The following is a 20711-nucleotide window of genomic DNA, read 5'->3' as shown; positions in this document are numbered from 1 at the left end:
GTATGTCAATGTTACTATATTTCAATTGCATTATGGAAAGTATTTATTGAACACAAAAATAGGAACACAGAGTATTTGATTATTTATAAGTATCCAATAAAATATTACAGAAAATTGTTATTTTTTTAAATTTATGAATACTCTTATACCAACATCTAAAATAACTTGTCTCAGTTTATGGAATATATTTTTCTAACAGGTCCAACATCTCCTTCTTAAATTTAAATTTATCTTTGTGTGGGATCATTTTCATGTCTTCAAGTACAGATTTCATGAAATTGAGGTCACTTGGTCCTGAATATTCCCTCGTTGCCACAAAAGACGTAAAAGAATCAACAACTTTAGAGAGGGTATCGTGCAGGTTGGCTCTCTTAGGGCGAAACTTCCACCTAAGGAACTTTCCTGCATGGGAGCTGGTGATTCTGTACTCGTACTGGCATCATCGGAAAGGTGTATTGCTTCTGATGTAGCCTCAACACTTGTGCTCGGGGTGACATCTAGTGAGCTTACAGTTGAAGTCATTCTAAGCAAACAACAACGTCATAAGTTACAGACATATTATCAGTAAAATATACATAAGATTATAAAAATTTCAGTGAATTTCTTGAGTACAATAATAATGTAATCCAGCATGTGTTGGGAAAAGTTTAATACAATTATCAGTTAACAATGAAGATTAATTAATTGTAATTTGAGTGGCATTTAATAATTTAGATTTTCAATTGTAATAAATTGTAAATTGTTTAACAGACACTTGAAAAAGATTGTTAATTTCTCATTGTAATTTCTAATGAATTCAGCAATTAATAATGAATAGAAACCAGATTGTATATTAGGAAAACATTTTTAAAAGGAAAATCAGAATGAACACATAATATTTAAGCCAACTTATCTTTTCAGATAGTAATAAAATATTATCTGCTTCAAATTGGAATTGAGCTATAGATTGTAAAGATACTGTCATTAATATTTCCAACATTGTTTAGATCATATAGGCCTAAATGCAGCTCAGAAGTCAGAACTCTAAAAATGTGGAGAAATAGCATTCTTTTTTATTTCTTTTGTGCATTGAACATTTTTTCTCCTTTATTGTGATTCTCTTTTAAGTATCTTGATATTTTTAAATTACAGTCCTTCCTTGTTGTTGGGCAATTGGTTACACCCTCTCTGATCTATCAAATCTATCTGGAAATGAACAAATGCCAGAATCTGAAATACCTCCCAAAGTGCAAGATGTACATTATAGATGTTACTACAGGGTATGTCTGTACACTCAAAATCAAATCAAATCAATAACTAACACTTTCGATTAATGATATTACTTACTGACGGTTCACTCTGTATGTATGAGTGTATATATATATATATATATAAATATATAAAATATACTATAGTTATACACAGAATGAACCATAAGCAATGTCATTAATTTCAGGGGTTATTCTTTGAGATATTTCAAACAAAAACGTTTGATACATTTTGCTCCTTTTTTAGCTTCCTTTTCGAGAAAAAAAATATTTTATATGAATCATTTCGTAGCATATTTTGTGAAAGCTACTGAATTAATTCCCTATATGCTCAGTCAATTTAAGAGAGCAGTGTATCATGGTCATAAATGACTGAAATAATTTTAGTTTGTCCTCTGAATGTGCAGAAATTCTTATCCGAACAAATGTATGTTTTCTTTCTGAGAAGTAATTTTTATACGTAGTGCAGTGTGAGAACGTTGTGAAGGTTATTATACTGCCTGCAGAGAGGCAAATATATGTTGTCGTAGGCCAGGTACCTGAACAGGTGGAGTGTTCGAGACGACGGTTGAGAAATGAAAAATGTACACATATCACATACGATTGATTTTAAAGACGTCTCGGGAAATTTGATTTGTTGTATAAGTTCACCAGTTATTACTTTAAAATGAAAGTGCGAGGGAACTATAATTTCTAATTGCCAGAAGAAAATGCTTGCGTATAACAAATTGAGTTTTTTTTAATAAGTTGATTTGTGTAACGTAAAAATAAGCTTTTCGTATTGCCTGTGTTCACCGATAGTATAATTAAAATTAAATTGAAAGAGTTTACAAATGAATATTATTTTTAATTTATTTTCGTTTAATGTAAAATAGCATAATATCGTATTTTTATCTTTGCCTGTGGAGTCTTAAATGTTTCAAAATCTTGTTTTTATAATGTGAACTAAGCATCATTATTGTTTTAGTTCTTTAGCTTATTTAATTGGAATGGGAGTGTAGAAATATTTCTTAATGTTTTAAATTTATTTTGAAATAAGCGTAGCCTATCTTATTGACTATATTCTCTGAATATTTCGTTAAAATTAGGTTGTAGAATTTATTTCCAATTTTTCAAGATTTTGTTTAACATGAAGTGAGCAGTATTCATTCTCATACAGTAGGTATAACATCAGCTGTATTTTTTATGAGTTAAAAACAAGGTACGTGGCAGTGACCTTCAACTTCAGAACAAGCCAGGTGAAGGGGTTGTTCAGAACAACAGAGGCTTATGTGCACTCCCCACTGATTACACAGCGTTGCACAATCTCGTAAAATCGTAAACCATTTATTTTGAAATGCACATTTTTCTGGAAAACTATTCTAAACACAGCAACAAGGTATTTGACTTTTTTGTTGCTCTTTACTAAAGAAATAATCTACTAGAATTAATGACATTACTTACGGTTCACAAACTATAGTACATAGGAAATTAATAATGCCATAAGAAATGCATGTATAAAAAATTTAAAGTGGAATTTAATGTAATGTGTAATAATTTAGTAGGCCTTGTAGAAAAGAAGACTATCTACATGATCCTTTGATAATGTAAGTTTTAGGTTAGGTTTTATTGGTCATGGTATCAATATTAAAATATTAATGCCATCAAACAGAATTTTAGTTGGAACTATACATAGGGTACTGATATATATATATATATATATACTGATATATATATATATATATATATATATATATATATATATATATATATATATATATATACGAGAATCTTAAATTTAATTCGCTTTCAGCTAGAATAGTGGGTGCCAAAAATATTTATACTTACTTCCTCTTCCTAATGTAAGGTGCCAACCATAACATAGAAAGGGAGAAATTATTTTTCTTCTGTTGAGCCCCAGAACCAGAAAGGGGGATAGCTGTAGAATCCCTCAAGGCTCTCATAAATCTATCCCTGAGGATGTCCCACTTCTTCTTAACAGTTTCGGCTAAAAATAATGCAATATATTAATATTTTCTCGCCTTTCCGAAAGTAAAATATATAACTAGAATTAATTTATCATCAAATTAACATTAAACGTTGAGTGTATGCATTTTATATAAACATAGATAAATAATATCAACATATAAAATGAAATGAAAGGAAATGTACAGTTTCACAAAATCAGAAGAGAAATGTTGTAATATTGCCAACTTACCATCACTATTCAGGATGTCTGCGATTGTACACTAAGCGTTTTATTTTATTCTTACATTTTTGTATTGAACATTTGTCTTGTCATATAAGAATTCTTTCTCTTGCACATACTAAATTAATAATTCTTCAAATTCCGTAGCTGCCATGATAATCTCGACGAACAATCGACAATCGGAATTGAATAAATGACTGATTTGACATGCGCAGAAGAATCCCGGGAATGGAAATGTTAAAACTTCGTGAAGTTTTGTTTCTCATTCCAGGATCTACCGTTCCCAGAAAGCAATTGTGTATCCATACATTAAAAAATAAAGCTTCCAAGATTTTTCTCGATTCCGTTCTCGTTCTAGTTGCCATTCCCGGGCAATTGTGAAGCCGCCTTAAGAAGGGAGGTAAAGCTTGTGTTATGTTATACGTATTACACTTTCTTACGCATGACATTTTATGTTACAAATAAACACAGTGAAGGTATTAGTAAAGAAATACTGTCTAGATCTGCTTTAGAATAGCTAAAGGTAAAAATGAGATATCAACAAAGTGAGACTGATATCAAATATCGTTCGCACGTTGTGCGTGCGAGTTACAGAATTGCACGACATATGATCGACTAGCTATTATGGATACATTTGAAATGTGGCAGTATCATGTGGAACATAGACAACTTCACTTTCTTTGACTATAACCTATCTTGAAGAATGATAAGAAAAACTTCTTATCAAATATAATACCTTACTTCAAGCCCTACAGCAGAATTCACTGGTAAGTTTGAAGAAACAGTGACAATTGACAAGGAATCGAGATTTTTCTGAAATCCTTTTGGCTTACAGCCGATAGAAGATCCTGAAAGTTTATAGCTTGAATTGATAACTCTACAGAACAGCACCCCACTCAGATTCCAGCGAAATGAGGAATCGAACTGTTCGTAATGCTGCCTAAGTCAGCATTTCCAAATATACTCTTTGCTTCCATATATACTGTATGTGCTTGAGTCAGAGTTTAATACAAGAAAGAAGTGTGAAAGGTCTCAATGTACAGAAAGAGCTTAGAAGTATGTTTATTTCATCTGCCGTGACATGTAAAAAATACTTCCTTGAATTTGTGATTGTTTGCGAATACAGACTATTACCTTTCTGAGAACATAGGAATAATCTTTAATGTATAAAGAAGATTTGTAAATTCTCGCGTACTATATTTCAAATAAGACATGAGCCGCCAGAGCGCACCGTGGCAGCGAACTGCTTTTGCAGCGAAACTACAAACAACTTGTAACTGCTGCGGCTGGCTTCGTCTGTCTTTCTCTCTTTCAAGGTTTTTTAGCACTTTGTGAACACGAGTTGCCCATCCATGGACAAAACGTTACGGAGGTTTCAGCATCTGATGTCACTTGGTTTAACAACGGAAAGTTACGTTACACTACTTCTTTGCAATAGCAAGAGGCTACGTCATACTCTTCTGACATCACTTGTTCAGCAATTGAAACGAGTTACTTCACATTATAACAGTTGGTCGAGTCCATTTGGGGTTAGCAGATTATGGGAGTAAACAATAATCCTTTTCATATATTTCGTATGCATTAATAATAAAGTGAACTAATCTCTAAAATGAACGTCACCATCAAGCTTGTAAATGTAACAGTCAAGATAATAGTCACGTTGCAACATGAAATCGAGGAAGGATTAGGCTACGAGTGCATATTATAGACAAAAAAGGCGAAATGATCAAGTTGAACAGGCAAATAAACGAGTTTATAAAAGTGCAAAGGATGGTCCAATTTCAAATCCAAAATTAGAAAGTACAATATCAGATTTTTGCACTGATAATATGGTTGCTAGGGGGTTGACTTACTTTCTTGCATATATCTTATTTAAATTGTCATAGACTAATACTAACGAATCTCGAACAAACCACTTCACATGAAACACAGTAATTCCATTGCATATAGGCCTACTTGCATAGAAGTACGATATATATTTACTAATGATAAAAAGGAAAAAATCGTTCAAAGAACAACAAATAAATGATTGCATTACATTTATATAAATCTTAATTAATCACAGTCCTTTCTAAATAAGAATAAATTCCTTAAAAATGTAAATATCACAATAACACCCAACCGAGAGCACAAACTTTTCACGCAAACACAGGAATCCTATGGATTCCCTGTCACTTTTTGTCTAAAACCGATACTGTTTCAAAACTTTTAACAGTTCAGTTCCTCGCCTTGACAGGGGCTGTCTTCAGGTTATATTTTAATAAATGGAGAATGGCGAGCGGATTCGTATTTGCAATACGCTTTACAAAGAAACACTCGTTCAGTTCTGAGATGCCTCATCCTGCTCGAACGGCACATAGAACTTAACTGACTGCAATGTTACCTTTCATTCCGCTGCACAGCGTGAGTTTCTGAATTATTTTAACATACGAAACATTTCTTCTATGAGCACATTGTTACTGTGGGTTAAGAAATGGCGATACAATTTAACAGGTGGGATCGTGTATGATCAGACAAAAAATTACTGTCTGCTATACACTAAGTTCCCTTCGGAAGACTTCAGTGATTTCGTGTGAGCTTAGGTTTCCACGTTAACGAATTTTTTATGCATGACTGCGATCTTTTTTACCTTTGTTTTGTTTGTTCGTTGCTTTTCTCTCTGTTTATAGAGCAATTGTTTTGTTTGTTCGTTGATTTTTTGTCTGTTTATAGTGCAATTGTTTTGTTTGTTCGTTGATTTTCTGTCTGTTTATAGAGCAATTGTTATACTGTACGTATAACTAACATGTAGCAATATATTCAAAGTGTAAATTAGGTGCAAAATAAACTTTGTTTCACTAGTCGCGTCAACCAGGCGTTGCAGGAAGACGACTAGAACAAATTCATTCTACAAGAATGCAGTAATTTTTTGTGTCTAAAGCTATACATTAAATAATACATTAATACCTATACTTATCGTATGGTCATCACAACAACCAAATTTTCAAACTTCCAGTGTGACTTAACTTTATGAAAAATCCGCACCTTATTCATACAGAGCAAATCGCCCTCCTTTAGTGGGGAAATATAGCTCCTTTCAAAGTCGACAGGACTAAATTCGACCGTGTCGAGAGTGGTGGCAATGCAGAAAGCAAGCGGACGTGCAGTATTTTGTCGTTGATTTATACTTGCAGCCTTTTACTCCGACAATGGTAAAAGGTAAAGTGTGTGGCTAGCTTAATGAAGTGTTATTCCAAAAGACTGAGGTTAAAATGCCCTTCTCACACAGCAGTCAGAGTTCCATATTTAGTCTCAATTTGACATTTCTGTGTGCAGAGTGATTTCTGAAAACACATTTACTGAAATATGAGGTGGAAACTTTAATACAAATGGAAACGTTTTATCCAAGTTAAAATACTCTAAATTCACATGTCTATTATTTCTGAGGTTTCTTCTTTGTCGGTATGTCGAGATGTTCTTTAGGCCTATTATTTTAAATTGGGATATGTCATATTAACCCTTAAATTGACAATGTATCCTATAGGATACAACAGGGCTATATGCTATAATTTTAATAGAACAATAGAAAAAAAATTGGTAGGAAAATTAAAATTTCACAATATTATAATATTTTACAAGACATAAAAATATGGACATTGCGATAGTTGTTTTCTTTACGGTCCGACAAAGTTAATAAACTAGTGTGAGAAATGAAGCTTTGCCAAGTTAAGGGTTAAGTATTATAGGTAAACCATTTCGGAAGACATTAAATAAATCTCCGTAATATGAGAAATATTGCACTTTATTTTTCAGTAAGCTATAATATTATTAATCCAGAACAATTAATTTCGTGTAGTTAATTCCTTCTAAATGTGATCTAGCATTACAGAGTTATTTCTTTCAAAAACTGAGATAATATGTTCCTTGAGATCATCAGTATTTCTTGGTCGCTGTGTGCAAGCATCATTCTTTACAAAACCGCAAACAAAGTTGGATAATGTCAAGTCGGGATAAATTGGAGACCCTCCATAACCACACTAGCTGATGTCAAATGATTAATACAGAGTCACCATTTTATTTTTACTTCAATTTTTATTGTACCTGAGTTTTTGAATGTACTTCACTCCCACTCCTTCTACTAAGGAAGTTCCAACTCCACACAGAACCAAGACCGCATATAGTAACCAGTACTGAGTTAGTGAGTATAGTACGTCCCAGAAATATATTCGCGTTTTCCAGTGACGAAAGAGCTTTCAATATTGAATCATATTTCCGTACAGGTGCTGTCGTCCGTTTGCCTACGTCGCATTCCGATTTCCCCCACCTGCTTCTGCTCGCTCCATTGTAACGGCTAGTGGCTGGGTTGTCTTAGCTCTTTTCTGAAAACATTAATTTCTGTAAGGAACTGGACGTCAACGTAATATTATACAACTGTTTAAAATAACTTAAATAGAAGGGCCCCGTTAAGTAATTAACTGTCACGTGATTTCCCCCCTTTCTACGATCCTTCGAAATAACCACCTGGACGGACACTAGATAGCATGGCTGAGTAATTTTATCTGTGCTGGTCGGGCAGAAGTGAAGATTGAATTTACAGTACGTAAGGTAGGCCTACTCTTTTATAGAGAAGGTACACAATTATTTCAACATGAGTTACTAGTACGAAGGACGAAACTGGTAATTGGAATTAGATGTAATAGTCTATAGTGCGATAATATGCACAAAAGAACTGAAGCCTGTGTCGAAATGAACGGCCACCATTTTCAAAAATATGTTTAAATACCCATATTATGAATATTTTTCAATGTAACTTAATTCTCTACATTCTACGCTAATGTGCTATAGACAGTATAATATACACTGCATAATGAATGCGTTCGCATGAATAACTCAGTTCGTGAGTAAGAACACTTATTGTTAATACTGTACTGTATTTTGATTAAACACAAACCTAATGAAAATTATCAAACTCAAAATTGCGATATTTCCTAGTTTACGTACATGGATGAACTACTTTTCTTCCCTCCTATACCTAGTAGAGTGATTTGTTTGTATTACGCCAGTATCATCGAACTCCAGTCTTGGGAGGGGGTAGCAAACGGTGTTTCCGGTTCTTAACTCTTAATCCAAATGTATAGCCAGGTTAATATTAAAAATGTTAGTGAAAATAAAATGATGACCCTGTAGAAGCAGACAATTTTTTCCCAATGAGGATGTTGCCGCATCTTGCTGGAACACTATGCCGATATTTATTTTCTTGGTATGAAACTATATAAAAGTACGTCAAGGTATTAATTGTCCTTACCGAACTGTCTCCTCTGAGAAGACGAATGACAATATATTGACAAATTGCGAATTGAATGCGGGAAGTCGTCTGAACTCTTCTTCGGACTTTCTTCCATAGCAGTTCTCATAACAGTTTCAGATTCGAGAACAGGCCAGCTGATAGCAGTATGTGGCATAGTAGAAAATGCACTTTTTTCAAATATGCGACAAAATGACATTGTTTTCGTTGTTGTTTAGTCAACAGCCCGAAGATAGGTCTGAACTTCACAAGTAATACCAACAAGACACCACTTATGAGGTAACAAAGCCAGGAGATAATGGGGTATAGTGGCCAGTTTGTTTCCCCCTCCATGCGTACATCGCCGACTAGGTACATATTACACTAATCAGACTTCATATGTACACAAACAATTATTGTTCTTCCTCTGACATATCGTCAAGTGAGATGTACTGACCTGATAATAGATAGCATTATTTTATCAGACAGAACCTCAATCAGAGAAAAATGACATTATCGATTTGTAATTCGAGCTTTCCGGAAACTATATTCAAGGAGAAATTGAAAATTATAAATACAACACACGTTTATCTCGTTGCCTTGCAATATGCGATACTTTGTTAATTCAGTCGTTACTAAGAGATAACTGATAATCTAAGCTCTCTTGTTGGTAAAAATAATGACACAAAACTTGTTTTTCTTTTATAGATTTTCATTTATAATCAATTTAACTCCGAGTTCGTTGCGCTACTGTTTACATTATCTTTGTAATGGATATTGAAATGATCCGGCATTTATCTACAGTAATCTCACTAGAGGTTTTTAATTTATCTAGAGAAAATCGAAAGTCGACTGAGAATTACGTGACTATTACACGATTAGAAGAAAGTATATAAAGATTAGAATAAATAAAGTACTCTAATACAATAAAATATTAATTGATAGGGACTGAAATTTTATGTAATATCAAGGTGTGAAATATATACATATTTATGTAAGAAAAATGATCTGAATATGTACCAAAATATGTGAAATCATGAAAATATTTAATATCAATATCTGGCAGGTATAGGATAGGTAAGACTGCGCATAAAGCAGCGATAAGCAATAGTTAGGCCTAATTTCATAATAATTAGTAATTACTAACTACATTGATCCTCCAGCTCATTGATTTAAATGTATAGTCACATATTTTATACATTTTTAATGTTCTGCAATTGCTGTTAAGTGCAATAAAATAACCATTTTACTGACTATTGCGCCTATGTCAGACTTGACACGGGTTAGGAAGAGGGTGGGTAAGGTTACAAATTACATGGGAACGGCGTGTTAGACGTGTGCAGAACAATTATAGTTCGAGACATATCATGTCGTCCTCGTCTCACTCCACCGCATGAAGGCAACGCTACTTTCTGAGTGATTTTTACAATGTATTTGTATGAGAAAGGTTGCCTTTTGTTCACTCATATTTACAGTGGGCGCTATGGGGTGAGTGCCTCTGTTACTTTCTGGAACTAAGAATGTTATGTTTCGTCCCGAAATATATCCTTTCTTGGGTAGCAAAAAGGCTTTTTAAATCTGTGTATTTCAAATTGTAAACATCCCCTTCAGAAGTTTTTTTCCCTTTTAGAGAAGTAAAAATGAATAAAACCCCTAAATATGTAGATTTATGTAATACAAAGCCATAATATACAGGGTGTTTAAAAATACGGGGCATAATTTCAGGTATCTATTTCCCACATGTAGACAATCAAAATAGTTCATTACAACATGTGTCCGGAAATGCTTCATTTCCGAGTTATGGCCTTCACAACATTGAAATTCACCGGAACGTTTTTCTTTCCGCAGGTCGTTGTCATTACAGAAGATGTTCAAAATGTCCACCTCCTGCTTGAATACAGACCTCACATCGATGTCTCATTGACCTGCGAACACGATCCCAAACTCCAGGAGTATTGCGTATGTCCTCAGAACATGCCACAATTCGATTCCGAAGGGATTCCAAATCAGGCACCGCAGACGAATAAACCAATGATTTTAAATGGCCTCACAAGTAGAAATCGAGAGGGTTCAGATCAGGTGAGCGTGGAGGCCAAGCAATTGGGCCACCTCTACCTACCCATCGATCAGGAAACCTTCGATCCACGTACCGGCGAGCCGTACGACTGAAGTGTGCAGGAGCGCCATCATGTAAGAAGTGAATGTGTTGACGATTGATCAGTGAAGTGTCTTCTAAAACATGAGGTATGGTGTTTTCCAGGAAGTTTGTGTACGCCTGTCCCGTAAGTCAGTTTACAAGTACATGGGGTCCAACTAATCGATCACCAATGATACCGGCCCACATGTTGAGGGAGAACCGCATCTGGTGATGAGATGGAACAGTTGCACGTGGGTTTTCATACGCCCATACATGCTGATTGTGGAAATTTGTTATGCCATCTCGTGTGAACTGTGCTTCATCTGTAAATAATACCAAGGCAGGAAAGTTCGGATTTACACCACACTGCTGCAAGAACCACTGACAGAACCTAACTCGTGCAGGGTAATCTGCTGGTGACAGGGCCTGTACACGTTGCAAATGATAAGGATACAATTGATACTCTTTCAACAGTCTCCAGACAGTCGTATGAGGAACATTGACTTGCAACGCTACCCTTCGAGTGCTGATAGAATAAGTCATGTTCACAGCCTCCAGAATCTCCTCCTGTACTTCTGGAGTTGTACATCTTGGTCGTCCCCTTCCCAAACCAGGAGAGTTAAATTTTCCATACTCGCACAGACGGTAATGGAGACGTACAAATGTCTTCCGATCTGGACATTGTCGCTGTGGGTACTTCTCCTGGTACAAACGACGAGCCAGCGCAGCATTGCCGTCCGCCTTACCGTACATGAAGTATATCTCTGCCAGCTCTTGATTTGAATACATGTCGCACAGTCTAACGCCTACACAACACTGAATGTAACCTTCGCCTCGGAATGAACTGTCAGAGTGCCCTCTTAATGTCTCCTTTGACGGTAACGACCTGCAGAAAGAAAAACTTTCCGGTGAATTTCAATGTTGTGAAGGCCATAACTCGGAAATAAAGCATTTCCGGACACATGTTGTAATGAACTATTTTGATTGTCTACATATGGGAAATACATACCTGAAATTATGCCCCGTACTTTTTAAACAACCTGTATAATGTGGAGTAAATATGTAAAAGTATGTAGTACCAAATTTTAATATCTTAATGGTAATTACAAGATTCGCAAAGATTTGTTATTTATATACGGTTATGTTGAAAGGAATATAATATGTAATTACATAAAAATCCGGTCCCTATTAATTGACTTACGAGAATAATAAACTGTCTTCAAATATATGATTGCACCATCTCATCATTACAAATATTCCCTTAGATGGCAATAGTGGGTTATTAGCTGTTCTCTTGTTCTCAGGTGTGCCAACTATACAATTTTCGTTGAACTCTATGGAGATTACTAGTCAGGAAGAATTTCTTTGTTGATTCAGTTTCATCTTTATTAAAATGGTTGCATTTCACTTCAATTATCAGTTATATTAATCTGTGATACGTGACTATCCATAATTTCATGCAGCAGAAGCTATAACATAACCCAAATAATATAATCAAGATAAATGATAGACAATTTTAATTAAGGATGATGAAATAAACATGAATCATTTTAAAAGCTACAATTTTATTAAAAGTACAATGTTGGCAAACAGAAACAAATGCAATGGACGTGATGAAAACAAATGCTAGGGAGGTAATAAAAACAAATTCTAGGGAGGTGATAAAAATTGTAGGATAAGCAGCCATGATTGGTTGAAACACGTCGTTCCGTACCGTTTTTTTTTTAATCAAAAGTAGTATGACATGACTTAGTAAAAGTGTAATAGACCTTTTAAATAACTGGATTCCTAGTTGTTTTATTATCGAGGAAACTATTAGGATTTGAATCCAGGACCTCCCGAATGCAAATCCAGTGTTTTGCCACTGAATCACTTGCTTGGTACTCCTGTGTTTTACCATTATATTGGAACTAATATAACTTTCGTATCAATCTTGATATAATTTTTGTAGAGATAAAGTTTTATGTTTTTCCAAACGAATCCAACAGTACTAGGTTACCAGTACTTACAATAAAAATATTTCCTACAGAAGCCTTCGTTGCGTGAAATATTACAAGTCATACGAAACTTTTCTCTGCTACTTATGCGACTTCATACCGGAGATAAAAAGTACATTCAAATATGTTCAAGGATATTAATCTTCTGAATACCTAAAAAAAAAATAAAATTTATTGCACTTTGAAATAAACAAAGCTCAGATGTGTATTCTACGTTGATAAGTTTTTAAATTAATTCATATAGGTATGGAAGAATAATCAAATATACAGTAATAGGCTACACTTTCAACATTCTTTAATTTCAATTGAAATGCTGTTCTCTGTGTTAGTTTTATATTTTGCCTTCTGAAAAGAATCACCACATCATATGAGAAATATTCCTAAATGCTAAGCGTTATACTCTCATTGAGTTTCTGGCTGTACATTATAGGCTACTATTAGGGAGTATATCTCACTTCACGATAATTATTATACATCTTGATTACACTACTTTTAACACTGTATCACTTCGGAATATGTGTGGTAAGACTTTAGTGTGTTAAATTTCAACGTACCTCGTTTACATGTTTCGACCTATTTATGGGTCATCTTCAGAACTGGTCGTTGGTGATCTTGGCGCCACTTATTCTGTTTTCTGTGAGGGTTGTCAAAGGAAGAACAATTTCTATAAAGATTTGGTCTGATTAGTGTAATGTGTAGCTAGTCAGAAGTGTATGCAATGAAGGGGGGAAGGAACTAGCCATCCTAACCCATAATATTCTAGCTTAATTGCCTCATAAGGGTGACTTGTTGGTATCACTTACGAGGTTCAGACTTGTCTTAGGAGAGTTGACTGAACAAACGCTGTTATACTCATGACACAGTTTCTTGACTAGTTTTAGAAGAACTAATTTCACAAGAAAATCATCTTGTTTACTTTCATATACTATACAATGTATTATGCTGTTATATTAAACTCTCCCAAGAATAATAAATATTAAAATGTTTGTTCACATTCTGCCTAATTGGCATGTTTTGACTCCAGATATAGGCTAAACTCGAAAATTCTCCATTACCTACAAATTACAATTTTATTTTTCCCGAAATATTGTTATTGTTCGTTTACATAATACAGGCATATTAAGGAAGGAAATTAGTTTTTTCATCTTATAATTACATGGACTAAACCAAAGTTTCTATTATGGAATTGCTACATAATTGCCTGAGTGGAAGAGAAGGCATAATGGCCTTAACGTCGCCAAAATAAATACATAAAATACAGGTTTAAAATGAGTCTAATATTCCCTAAGAAGACTGTAAGAGCTCTCGAACATGCTTAATGTGAAACTTGATAAATTACTTGTTTGCGCTTGACGGTTAGTGCTCCCAAATTCTATGAAAGTAAATAAAATTCGTGTGCAAATGGACCTAGTCACTAGTAAAATTTACCTTTTACTGTCGTCAGAGTAAAAGGCTGCAAGTATAAATCAAAGACAAAATACAGCACGCCCGCTTGCTTCTGCATTGCCACCATTCTCGACACTATCAACAGTGATATATGCCTTTTCTTCATATGCACTGCGGAGAGATTTGGGATTTAACCCAGGCATATTTGTGCACAATCTAATGATTAGAAGTTGCGCACCGCCATCTCTCCTAGTCCCGAGATAGATATTTTATATAAAAATTTCTAACCTCGCCGGGAATCGAATCCGGGCCGGCTAGTCTGGAGGCAGATATACTACCACAGACCTAAGTCGGCGGACGGATATATATATATATATATATATAAAGCGAGAAAACGTTCACAATCTTAACTTTGTGCAAAAACACAATGTCATTATTTTATTAAATTTCAGTCAAATGTATCTTCTTATTTTGTTGAATGAAAAATATTTACACACACTAATTTAATTTTATGCCAATGAATTTTTTTTTAATAAAATACTATACATCTTGATTACACAACTTTTAACACTGTATCACTTCGAAATATGTATGATAAGACTTTCTTGTGTTAAATTCTAACGTACCTTGTTTACATGTTTCGACCGTTTATGGGTCATCCTCAGAACTGGTCATAAAAGGTCGAAACATGTAAACAAGGTACGTTAGAATTTAACACAAAGTCTTATCATACATATTCCGAAAATACTATAGAGCAAACAATCGTTAATTACAGAACTTTTATTATTAACAGAGAAATGTAATCGACATCGATATTTGAGAAAATAATTTCTCAGCACAGTCTGTTAATTTTTTCATTATTTTATACATTTCGTTTGTGGTCCCTTTAAATTTATACTCTTATTTTACTAAAATACTCGTATATCGTGAATAAGCGAAATAATACTCCATAAATTTTACTCATTTAACCTAATAATTCCCAACAAAAACTGTCACAATAACAATTATTGCGTCAATATGTACTGTAAAGTGTTCTATTTGTTTTAATTGAACGAAATTGCTTAATATCCTGTTTTACAAGTGTATTTTGTTTCCCAATATTCTTAGGCACCTACCTCTGTTAATACCATAGTCTGTAATTTATTAAAGATTCTTAGATTATTGAATACTCAACAAGGTTTGGACGCAAGTAAATATTTGTATGCAATTTGTGTACCCTGATTACGAATATGGCATTGGAAAACTGCCTACATGTCACATTTTTTCTAGAAACTTGTATTTTTAGTTAGCGAATCATATAAAAATGTGTTAAAACCTACACAATTTGAAACAGGTTCTTTTCTTTGACGTAGATCTTTTACATAATTATATATGATTTCCTTTCTTTTAAGGTACCATTTGAAACATACTTTCACTTTTGTGGGTTAAATGACTGTTATCCGTCGCGGTGGTTTATTGTTTTAGTACCATTATTGTGCAGCTACAAGGAGGGTAGTCACATTCAGCTATAACTGACTAAGGGAAAGGAGTTGCTGTTGTATTGTGAGACAAGAAATGAACAATTTAGCGATTAGTTCTGATTGTAGAAGTGGTAGGCTGTAATGGTGTTAAATGGATCGCAATCGTCGTTCATGTAAAAATTCTCCAAATAGTTTCTGCTATGTTTGTGGGGAATGAACTTTGAAATCACAACGTCGATCAGTTACAGACATTGTAAAAAAAAAAGGCATATTACTTGTATTTTGTCTGTAAAGTGGGTGAACAAGACAAAAATTGGGCACCACACATGTGTTGTGTAAGGTATTACGTGAAGTTAGCAGAGTGGTTGCGGGTGAAAAATAACATGTCTTTTGCTGTTCCAATGATTTGACGACAGCCTACCAGTCATCTGGAAGATTGTTACTTCTGAATTGCCAAAAAAAAAAGGGATTTTCCAGGAAAACTTAAGATAAAATTCTGTATCCTAATCTCCCATCAGCCATAAGACCTATGCCACATTCTCCTGAACTTCCTGTCCCTATTCCTCTTCCCAGTGGGGAAGATTATATCATTCCAGAGGAACACGAACTATCAGAATTTTCAGACTACCCTTCAACTTCTGCTGATCCCATCTACATTACTGAACATCATAAAACACCACATCTGATACGACAGGCAGAACTTAATGACCTAGTTAGGGATTTAGGTCTTTCCAAGCAACAAGCTGAATTATTAGGTTCTAGATTACAAGAATGGAACTTATTAGCAAAAGATACCAAGATTTCAGTGTTCAGAAAACGAAATGATAAGCTGACTAGTTATTTTGCAATGGAAAATTCTAATTGTGCCTGCAAAAATGTGAACTGAGTGATGGACGAATTAGATATTGAATATAATCCAGAAGAATGGAGACAGTTAATCGATTCATCAAAACTAAGCCTAAATGCAGTTTTTTGTGAAATGGCAATACAAAGCCTTCCATTTCAGTGGCTCATTCAGTCGATATGAAAGAATCTTATGAAAACATGTCACTAATATTGGATGCAGTAAATTATAATGAATATCACTGGGCAATTTGTGGGAATTCGAAAGTAATAGCTTTGCTGCTTGGATTACAGGGAGAGTTTACTAAGTTATGTTGTTTTTTTATGTTTGTAGGACAGTCGAGCAATATCACAACATTATGTGGTGAAGAACTAGTCTATCAGAGAAGGTTATATTCCTGGGGAGCATAATATTAAATATCCTCCGCCAGTTTAACGCAAAAAAGTACTTCTTCCTCCACTAAATACAAAACTAGGGCTAACGGAAAATTATGTAAAAACTCCACATAAGAGTGGAGAAGCCTTTCAATACTGAGACTCTGTTCCCTAAAATTAGTGGTGCTGAATTAAAGGCATATTTGTCGGCCCACAAATAAGAAAACTTTTGAAGAACAGCATTTTTGAAAATTAAAACTTAACCCTAAGGAATTACCAGTGTTGAAATCTTTTGCAACTGTCGTCAAAGGGTTTTTGGGGAATCACAAGGCAGAAAATTATCGCCAATTAAAAGAGACGTTACTAAGAAACTACAAACATATGGGCTGCCATATGTCACTGAAGATTCACTTCTTACATTCACATTTGGACTTCCTTCCTGTGAACTTGGGGGCTGTAAGTGATGGGCGGGGAGAGTGATTTCAGGAAGACATTGCTACAATGGAAGAACGGTATCAATGAAGATAGGATCCAGCGATGATGGGCGATTATTTTTTGTTCTTAAAATGGAAGACACCAGTTTTCATAAGAGAAAAAATTAATGTATTTGTTATCTATCTCTATTTTATTGCACGAAGAGTGGTTAATAGCTGGTCAGTTATTGATCTATCAGTTTTATCATATCTAAACTGCCCTTGGAAATTTTGATACAAAATATGAGAACAAAGTAATTTTAAAAATGTCAAAAATCTTGATTTTTCAATATATCAAGTAAACATCTAAAAACACAAAAACGTGACGTATTACGAACTTTTCACTTTCATTTTCGTGTTCAGCTCATGCAAATTAGTTCAGATCAACCTCTGTTATTAATGTTATGAAAAAAAAGTTCAAATTTGTTGAGTAGTGAATTAACCAGTCAGTCAATATTCTTTCTTGGGAAAGTCAATAGTTAGTTGTGAATATAAGTAAAAATTCCCTCCTGAAATATAAGAGCTTAATATTTATTAATAGATTCGATTTTCTCTGTTTCTCAATGAATACCATTATTTCAGATCGTAAAATTATAATTGTAAACAGGAATATCTTTCCTGAAAACGTACTAATATTATTGTCTTAAATATTTTGAAGATTTTGTAAGCCATTTATGCCTGCAAAGGTTTTAATTCACAAAAGCTACAACAATAATTTTGACTTTCTTTTCTAAAGATCAGTTTCATCAATCATCACATTTTCCTTCCCTTATTCAATTTTTCGGATTGCATAACAAGACACGATACATAGTAAGAGATTAAAATTTTGCCAGCCATAAGACACATTGCACTTTTCTTTGGACATCCATCTTGCATTAGTAATTGTCACTTGTTTAATTTTTCCTACATTATTGCATTTGAAATGAATTCAGAATATTGAATATAAAGGTACTTGCTCTGAGGAGATTTGCACGACATTTTGTATTAATACAGCCATAGTTGTGTGGAATTGTCTCTTAAAGGCTTCCATTAATAAGTTTTCGCAAACATGTTTTAGCACATTCTACGTCACTAGTACGTTGCTTCCAACTTTATCGATTAATTTTTTAATTAATTTCTTTAATTACAGAAATGTTTACTTTATATTCGTTGGTAATATTTCTCACATTTTTAACGTGTAAAAATTTGAAATTTATTATTTTTCCAATTGATCTTAATTTAATGTGTTAACTTTTGTTCCTGGCTTGTTTCACTTCCATATCATAAAAAATCAGATAGTTAATTCATTACAGTAAACATATTAAAATTAATTCAGTAATGAAAATTAAATACTTCTCTTTTTCAAGGATTGGACCATGGAACTCATTTCATCCACAATCCTGTTAGAAATTTTAATGAGCAATAGGCATTCACAAACAAGAAACTTCCTGGTCATTTTGTCTACGTGTCGCAAGATCTCCGCTTAGGACAATAAAGAATAGACTTAGATAATGGACATATACTTACCTCTGTGGAAAAGTCAAATATCCATTTCCCATACGAAATTCAAACCTGGAATCATTTAGTTTGTAACCTTGAACGTTAGTACTTAAATTTTATAGATTTTATGAAGTGAATAATATCATCTCCATTAAGGTGTATAAAAGGATTTTGGAACATGTTTCGTCATTTATGTCTCCTTACTTTAAGCTGAAGTTTCTTAAAACACATGGTGACTTAGCAAATGGCCTCTGTGATTCCCTTAGGTGGATTGGGTTCTGTGGACAACACACTGGTCTATCTGCCGCAGAAATTCGATTTGTCAATAAAGAATGCTCTATTTATTCCACGATCAAACATTCCCATCGATATTACGTTAATGTTGCCTGCATCGGAATCCAATTCTATCATAAATTCCTGAGATGTTTAAAATAAAATCATAGTATACTCCACAAGTAGAGAAAAATATTTGACCGCAGCAGCAGGGAAATATCTAAACACTGTCGCTTACTGTTGGTTACTGACTGCATGAGTGCCACAGTGATTGAAACCTTTCGACTGCTTATACATACGAGTACATATGATAAGCGAATATTTTAGAGTATTTGTTCTTTTAACATTACTATGGATAGTTATGAAACATTGTGTACATATGAATTCTTCCTTTGCGAGCGGTACATTACTTACTTACTGGCTTCTAAGGAACCCGGAGGGAGGTTCAATGCCGCCCTCACATAAGCCCGCCATTGGTCCCTATCCTGAGCAAGATTAATCCAGTCTCTATCATCATATCCCACCTCCCTCAAATCCATTTTAATATTATCTTCCCATCTACGTCTCGGCCTTCCCAAAGCTCTTCTTCCCTCCGGCCTCCCAACTAACATTCTATATGCATTTCTGGATTCACCCATACGTCCTACATGCCCTGCCCATCTCAAACGTTTGGATTTAATGTTCCTAATTATGTCAGGTGAATAATACAATGTGTGCAGTTCTGTGTTGTGTAACTTTCTCCATTCTCCTGTAACTTCACCCCTCTTAGCCCCAAATATTTTCCTAAGTACCTTATTCTCAAACACCCTTAATCTCTGTTCATCTCTCAAAGTGAGAGTCCAAGTTTCACAACCATAAAGATCAACCGGTAATATAACTGTTTTATAAATTCTAACTTTCAGATTTTTTGACAGCAGACTGGATGATAAAAGCTTCTCAACCGAATATCAGGCATTTCCCACATTTATGAGAGGTACATTACGTAAAATATTTAATATAAAGTAATTATTCTGTATAGACCTATATATATAGTACATATAATAGATTAAAGCTATTAGGGACATAGTCTCTATGGCCTGCTTCGATCCCATAATACATCTGTAGTAGAAGTCTCCTGAGGGGCCAATTTTGACATCATCTTACATTATATTAGTTTGGTCCAGATGTTGGAGATAAACAAAAGTGTTCTTTTGAATAGGCGACAAGCCTGTCTTGTTTCAACATTTTTAAAAGTAATATTGCCCAAATTGAGATAAACTTAGATGAAATTTATGTGTTACGACAAAAGTTTGAAGAATTAAGTATTATTTATCTTAACAAAGTTCAATACATTGCAAAGCATATAAAAATTAGATTTAGTAATTTCCATGCTACATTGACATGATGCGCTTAACAATACCCCACAGTGATGTAATAATTTGTTTGTGCCAAGTATTCCTTTCGCAAAACCTGGGTAACTCGTCCGGTGATCTCTGATAAACTCCAGAAGAAATTGTTGTTCATCCTGGGTGTGTAATTGATTGTATTCCTCGATCAAGTCAACTCGGGGCTCTGCTGTATCGTTAATGCTATTGATGATCTTGATGCACT

Source organism: Periplaneta americana, chromosome 8 (assembly GCF_040183065.1).
Source record: "Periplaneta americana isolate PAMFEO1 chromosome 8, P.americana_PAMFEO1_priV1, whole genome shotgun sequence".
Lineage (NCBI taxonomy): Eukaryota > Metazoa > Arthropoda > Insecta > Blattodea > Blattidae > Periplaneta > Periplaneta americana.
Note: the sequence above shows the minus strand (reverse complement) of the source record.